At 38.0% G+C, this 7,749-nt stretch overlaps 1 pseudogene; it reads right to left on the bottom strand.

Annotated features, from left to right (window-relative positions):
- Positions 1-2,050: 2,050 nt before the first annotated feature.
- Positions 2,051-3,236, bottom strand: LOC134943230 (gamma-crystallin 1-like; annotated as a pseudogene).
- Between the last annotated feature and the right edge of the window lie 4,513 nt (positions 3,237-7,749).

Here is a 7,749-nt window from a genome sequence, read left to right as displayed (position 1 = left end):
GAGTTTTATTTTTATTTAATAGTGTAATTTTATACTATTTAGAGCACTATGGGGGGAATTCAACTAGATGCGAGTTTACAAAATACAAACTCATATCATTAACTTACATACTTTACCTTCATGCGCGCACCTGAGAAATGCACAATTCATTTAGAAATGTCAATCTGCACTACTCGCGGCAAGGTTTTGTGAATATTGTCCTAAAACAGAACTGGAAAAAGAGCATAAAATAGTGGGGAGACCAAAAAAGTGATGATTTCATTAGCAGGAACATATAGAAGGCTGGTAGTTGGCATAAGGACGTACTGAATGCTCTAAAAAGGTGTCAAATAGTTGATCTGTGCATTTTTAAAAAGAGAAAAACATTGTAAAATGTGAACAAATTTCATTTGATTACAAAGGAATTAAATGAAAAATGCAAAAAAAAATGATTTAGGGGTAATTTGAGCAACTTAAAAAAAAATCTAATATCTAAAAAAAATTAAAAGTAATATTTGTTATTAAAAGGAATACTTTGGCCACTTAACTGGTGAATTTTTTCCCAAAAAAACGTTCAGTAAATTGTTAGCTTTTCTTTGAGTGAATTAGGTAAAGAACATGTACAGTACTTTATAGTATTTCACTTCACACGTGTTAATTGGTAATTGCGCTTTTCGTTAAAATGGTGGCATGTGATTTGTCACATTTAATGCAAGCTACATCTATAATATTATTTTAATATTTTTTAATGTTTCACATAAATTGAAATCATGATGATGAAATAAATAAAGAAATTCAGCACCGGACCATATCTCAGACACTAAGTGTTGTATTCAATTGTTGTCGGAAACTGCCGTCTTGATGGAAAGACGGCAGTTTCCGACTTTTTAGGTCGGAAGGGGTTTCAACCATTTCAATGCCCCCTCAGATTTTCCAACAAGTCGGGAATTCCGACTTGTCAGAAAACACATGGATCGGTGGAATAGCTGCAGATCCATGTGTTTTGTCGGAAGCGGCGGCCAAATCTCACAGGTTTTGGCCCCTTTTCTGACAATGTCAATCTGACTTTAATAAAAGTCGGATTGGCATTGTCGTGAGCGGCTAAATCCTGTCGGATTTGGCTGCTCATTGAATACTCAGATGTCGGATCCTTTCCTTTGGAAAGGATATGACATCAGTTGAATATACCCATTAATCATTAATGACAAATTACCCCGCTGAGTAACTTTGAGTAAACAGAATGTTGGATATGCTGTATTTAAAAAAGTTACTGCATAAAATTTTGCTCATTGTTTAAATGATTTAATTTTCAAATTTCCATCAGGAATTTACTTGAGTTTACATGAAGAATAAAACTCATTAAGCAGAGAAGACAGTTATACACTTTGTCATCTGTGTAAAGATATGTGTCTTTATTGGGGCAATGATGTAGCAGGAGCAGGACATACGCTGAGCTGATGACTGTGACACCTCCCTTACACTGTCCCGATGGAACATCTAGATCAGGCATTCTCAACCACGGTCCTCAAGGCACACCAACAGTGCAGGTTTTAGTGATATCCAGGCTGTAGCACAGATGGTTAAATCAAAATAACTGAGCTATTAATTAAGTGACCTGTGCTGAAGCCTGAATAGCACTAAAACCTGCACTGTTAGTGTGCCTTGAGGACCGTGGTTGGGAATACCTGGTCTAGATGAAGGACATGAGATTATGCACACACCAAGACATCTATTGTGTAGTCACAAATACATTGGGGGAATGTAATAGGGCGTGAGAATCAGAAAGTGAGAGATTTTGGGAGAGTTCTCCTGTTTATTTTTTTAAAGTGTCAATCATTTACATGGCAAAACCAGGTTGATTTTACCATTTAAATGATTGCCACTTAAAAAAAACAAGAACATTCTCCAAAAGTCTCTCACTTTCTGATTCTCACCACACCCCCCTCATTGTTTTCAGGTTAGTTGGAAGATTAGGTTGCTACAATGTTTACTGATTTGAAAAAACCCGTATAAATAAGAAATGTGATATTCAGAATTAAAATAAAATGACAGATTTGATTTGTCGTCTGTTTTAATACATATGGTGGACACGTCTGAAGGAGCCAATTCTGGGGCTAGTGGCTCCCCAGTCGGTGTATCTCCGGTACTCCCCTGATCTCAGGTAGTACTGACGTCCCCGGTAGTTGGGCTCCTCATAGAACATCCAGTATCCGTCTTGTACATGGGCGGAGTGGATGTCATGGTAGCGGAACCTCTCATAGACATGGGGACAGTCTTCTGTAAACTCCATCATCTGACCTCGGAAGTCTTCTTTCTCATAGATCCTGACTCTGAATGATCCCTGGTGCTGGGTTAAAAATATTCAATAAAGCAAATTAAAATAATTTTCCTATAATTGTAAAGCACATCATAAATTATATTCTGCAGGTGTAATCAATATTTTTGCGTGCATCATATTCTATTTACAGCATCATAAGGGGGTGTTGATTTCCCAGTGACTGGGGAAGGGCACAACCTGCTAATTGCACATAAATCCCCCTTTGGTCAGGTAATATAAGTTAGGAGATCTTCTTCATGTAAATAAATTGTGGAAATATTTATAATTACCTGGGGGCTCAGACGACAGGACTTTATAGAGTCATTGTAACCCAGCCACTGCTGGAAGTTGGGGTACTCCCCTCTATGCAGGAAGTACTGGTGCCCCCTGTAGTTGGGGTGCTCATACAGGATCCAGTTTCCGCTCTCCACACAGATGGAGTTACAGCATCAGAAGTATGAGGACATGTCTGGGCACTCAGAGTTACACTCATGGGAGCGGCCCTGGAAGTTCCTGTCCTCATAGAAGATGATCTGTAGAAAGATAATTATATTGATATATTTTAATCATTTCCAAAATCATTTTTAGCATCAGATTATTCTAGAAATTGTCCAGGTGTTTAGATTTTAATAATGATGTATTTATTCCTCTATATATTTTTTTTACGTATAGTTACTAAGATAAACACAAAACAAATAAAGCACATAATTTCTGAATAAATCTTACTGTATCAGATACTCATATTACCATTAGGTGTGTGTGCATGTAACGCACAATTTCCTTTGTCAAGCTTTAATCAATTCTATCTCTCTTACATTTATTAGTTAAAATACAGCAACATACAAAACATATATTCTCTTTCATCCAGTTCTTAAATCAAACATGAAAGTTTGTTTTAATATTTGAATTAAAAATTTTAAGTTAGACTCACCTTTCCCATGTTGTAGATTCAAATGTGTCCAAACCCGCTGTGTACTGGGGACATGGGGACAGGAGGTTTATATACAACCTGAGCTGAATACGTTGTAAGGAAAGTGTTGAGCTGTTTTATACTCTTTATGTAAAAGACATTTGTGTGTCTGTGTGACTATTGTTCGTGTATGTTCCATGGTACATTCATCTTTCCCAAAGCATTGATCAGAAAACAATACATCAGTTTAAAGCAAAGTTGGTTTTGCAGCGTATGTCAGGTCTCCATTGTTATGTTGTATGGACAAAGCGTCGGCATTATCTGTGGGAGTGAGTGACCATCACATGACCATTTCTCACCATAGAGTTATGAGTACAATATGTACATGTTCTTATAGAAAACATAAAACTGAACATAAAACTGTGAATGTCATTCAATGACCTTGTTCCAAAGTAAAATGTCTGCTGTAAACTTCCAGCAACTATATAGCATTAGCTTTTATCTATGTAGTGTTAGGTTGAGAAATAGGAAATATATCTACAGTAGATGGCTCAATAAACAAAGATGTTTTTTGTCCACACAGGGAAATGGGCGTGGCTACACATCATGGATGGGGACTGATGTCACTCCCCTTAGGCCAATCAGAGCTCCTGTACTTGTAGCTGCTGAGACAGGCCCGTAGGCGGCTGCACCGGCCCATTAGGCAAATAGCCCTTCTGGCTTTTGCCAGAAATGCCAATGTTGAGAACATATAATTCCAAAAGGGTATGTTTTATTTTTATTTAATAGTGTCATTTTATACTTCTTTGAGCACTATGGGGGGACTCTAACTAGATGCGAGTTTACAAAAGACAAACTCATATAATTAACTTACATAGTTTACCTTCATGCGTGCCCCTGAGAAATGCACTATTCATTTAGAAATGTCAATCTGCACAACTCGCAGCAAGGTTTTGAGAATATTGTCCTAAAACAGAACTGGAAAAAAAGCATAAAATAGTGTGGAGACCCAAAAAGTGATGATTTCATTAGCAGGACCATATAGAAGGCTGGCAGTTGGCATAAGGACGTACTGAATGCTCTAAAAAGGTGTCAAATAGTTGATCTGCGCATTTTTAAAGAGAGAAAAACATTGTAAAACTCGAACAAATTTGATCACAAAGGAATTAAATGAAAAATGCAAAAAAAAGTGATTTAGGGGTAATTTGAGAAACTTTTTAAAAAAATCTAAAATCTAAAAAAAATGAAAAGCAATATTTGTTATTAAAAGGAATACTTTGACCACTTAACTGGTGAATTTTTTTTTCAAAAAACGTTCAGAAATGGTCAGAGTTTTTATTTATGAGTGAATTAGGTAAAGAACATGTACAGTATTTAAACTTATCCAAAATGATTAAAAAAATATAATAATATTTGTCATATATCAGTTTTGCAAACATTTGACCATTGGCTCATCACCATTGGAACATCAGAACATTGGAACCATCATGACCATTGGTTCCAGCAGCCAGATAGACACTGGGGGCTGTGTTAATTTACATTTCCTGGGTGGCTGCACAGAGGGTGGAGGGTCCTGCCATGCTGACTGATACCCAGTGATCAGCGGTATGACAAGCACTAAGGAGTATGCAGGGAGGCAGAGAGGCTGGGAGTTTCCTCTGTGAGTGGCAGCTGCTAGAAAATTATCTTTCGGCAGCCGGCCGCTCTGTCTACCTGACTGGTTACATAATTTGTGACCAGATCAGATAATGCACAGCCTGGTGTGATTGCAGATGATGCCACCATGCCAGGCTAGTGGCTAATTAAATTTGGGGTGCATAAACTAACAAAAGAGTAGAATCTAGGGTAATTTGAGGCCAATGTGTTTGTTTTTTTAACCACAATAATGACATGTAATTATTGGTCCAGTTAAGCTAATTGAAAACTTCCAAATGCCTAATTAGTCTTTAGGAGAGTTGTCATCAAATGGGGTTGCAAAGAAAGACATTTTTTATGTTACAATAAAGATTTTCTCTACCTTTTCACCTGCTCAGGACTGTGCAAACAAAAACACCCACATTTACTAAGAAAAAGAAAGCCGAGTTTGGAATTGAATTGCCAAATTAATTTGCAATGAATAAGTCTTGGAGGGCCAAACTCGCACCTATTTGAATTTCTCCCCATTATATTTTGACATTTTTATTTATTGTAAACTCACATCATGTGATACCACAGTGAACACACACGCACACTCAAAAAGTGCCAGAACCACCCATTTGTAAAGTGAATTCTTTAGTGCTGTCCATTGATGGTATTGTGGTATGGTGGTGGTGGTGGCGGTGGTGCACGGTATTTTAAAATTTTAGATTGTGCATTGGTTTAGGACCGATGGTGTGAACTTGATGGCTAAGAGTTTGTTTGTCTTTGTGAGGCTTTGTTCAAGGAAATTTGGGAGTTGGTTTCGTTTAGGTCTTGGTGGTGTGCTGCGGCTTGATTGGCCTTGCCGTGACATAAAGAATGGTAGTTTTTCATGAATGGTTGATATTTTATCTGGGTGCTCTCTCTCCTTTATTTAATTTAATGCCAATTGATCCCTAAAGGGACATGACACAGCCTGTCCGGGCAGCTTATTCAGGGGAGTTGAACACTAATCATGAATGTTATTGCTGTAGTTGTCTGTTCTAGGTTGTCTGCTACCATATGAAGTTTAATTATATTAATGATTTATGATTTAGAATTACATTGGTTGAAGAAAATATACATTTGATCTAAATTAATCCTAACTCCTGTTGTCTGTGTATATATTTTTGATAACTATTTATAGTTGTGTTAATCTTAAAGGCAAACTGCAGATATAATCTCTTAGGGAGTATACAAATGTTTTCGGGGGTCACACTTTAGAACTGTAATTATATAAAAAAAAATCTTATTACTGTTATTATCAGAAAAAGAGAAGCCTGATAACAATGATGCTCCATGACCTTCCCACAAGTTGTATCCTTGGAAGCCCACCTCATTTTCATAGACATCTATGTAGTGTTTATGAAACCTGAAGAGCCTTTATATCTCCATGCTCTACAGGATATCATCCTTCCTAATAACAGTCACTAGGAAGTTGTAGTCTTTCCACTAACTCATGCAACTGGGATTGGTTGTTATGGGTCAGGCTTTAGAGAACTTTGCTGTAAACCCACGTTCTAAATATTACTTCATTTCCATCTTTTCATTTACTGTAGAAACCAGAGGCCTGGCTATGCTGAACATGGTACCCCAGAAGTAACAGACTGTGTGTGCAAGAGACCCTACTCTGCACCAGTCTTCACTGGATTTGTCTTTAGGTGCTAGGATATGGTCATTTGTTATGTTTTCTCTGTAGACACCACATCCATACATAGCCAAAAGAATAGGAAGTCTTCACCTGGCTGAGGCCTGGCCTATTTTACTCATGCAAGGCATCAACCATAAATGTTGTCTATCCAGGATGCCCTATTATTCCCAATATGACCCACATAGTAATGCCCCAGTTCTTGATCATTGTCAGGGTTTCTGCTCGTTCTCAAGGGTTCTACTCCTCCTCCCCGCCGCCACTGCCATGGCAGGCTTGTCGGCAGGATGCTTTAAGTAAAACTATTGAAAATGTACCTCCAAAAATGGCAACAGCCTCAGATGAGACACTTATTAAAGATACTAGAGCCTCCTCTAGTATCTTTAATAACTGTCTCCTCTGAGGTGGCAGCCATCTTGAGAAGGACATTTTCAATAGCCTGTGGGTGCCGGACAAACAACAGCAGTGGAGGCGTTGGATGGACAGCGGTGGCTGGGCAGTGGCATGACCAGCCTGGGCCTTCCCCTCTCTGTTAGAGAGGCTGGGCCCTAGGACAGCTCTACCCTCAGCACCCCGCCTGATGGTTTGCCTGGCGTTATTAGGCACAAAGTTGGATTTCTCTGGGAAAGGTCAGAAACATGTTGTGGCCCAGTTTCTCCTCTATGTACTGACTGGCCAGGGGGTGGTGCTTTATGGCACTGGAACACTTTGTCGTGTGTCTCCACTGAGCTGGTTAATCGTTAAGAGATAGACACACTGACAGTATCATTTTTTTTTAAACAGGGAATCAAAATTTAATGAACAATGAGATTTATGATGCAGTCAGAGAACGAAAAGTGACTACTACTGGTGCTACATGCAAAACAGGATTGCAGTTACTGTACTTTAAAGTATATGAGTTCACACGTGTTAATTGGTATTTGCGTTCTGTTTAATGGTGGCATGTGAAGTGCCACATTAACGCAAGCTACATCTATAACATATTTTCACATTTTGAAATCATGAGGATGAAATAATTAATAGAAGACCGTTGTTAAAAAGAAATTCAGCACAGGACCATACTGTATCTCAGATGCTAAATCATTAATGACAATTGAATCCACTGAGTAACTGAGTAAACAGAACACTGGATATATTTTTTAGACACAAATTTGAAAAATTCCTCCTTAGAGCTTTGCTTATTTTTTATATGATTAGATTTTAAAATTTCCTTCAGGGATTTATTTGAATTTACATGAA

Source organism: Pseudophryne corroboree, chromosome 7, assembly GCF_028390025.1.
Source record: "Pseudophryne corroboree isolate aPseCor3 chromosome 7, aPseCor3.hap2, whole genome shotgun sequence".
NCBI classification, from domain to species: Eukaryota; Metazoa; Chordata; class Amphibia; order Anura; family Myobatrachidae; genus Pseudophryne; species Pseudophryne corroboree.
This window is presented reverse-complemented; position numbering and strand designations above follow the sequence as displayed.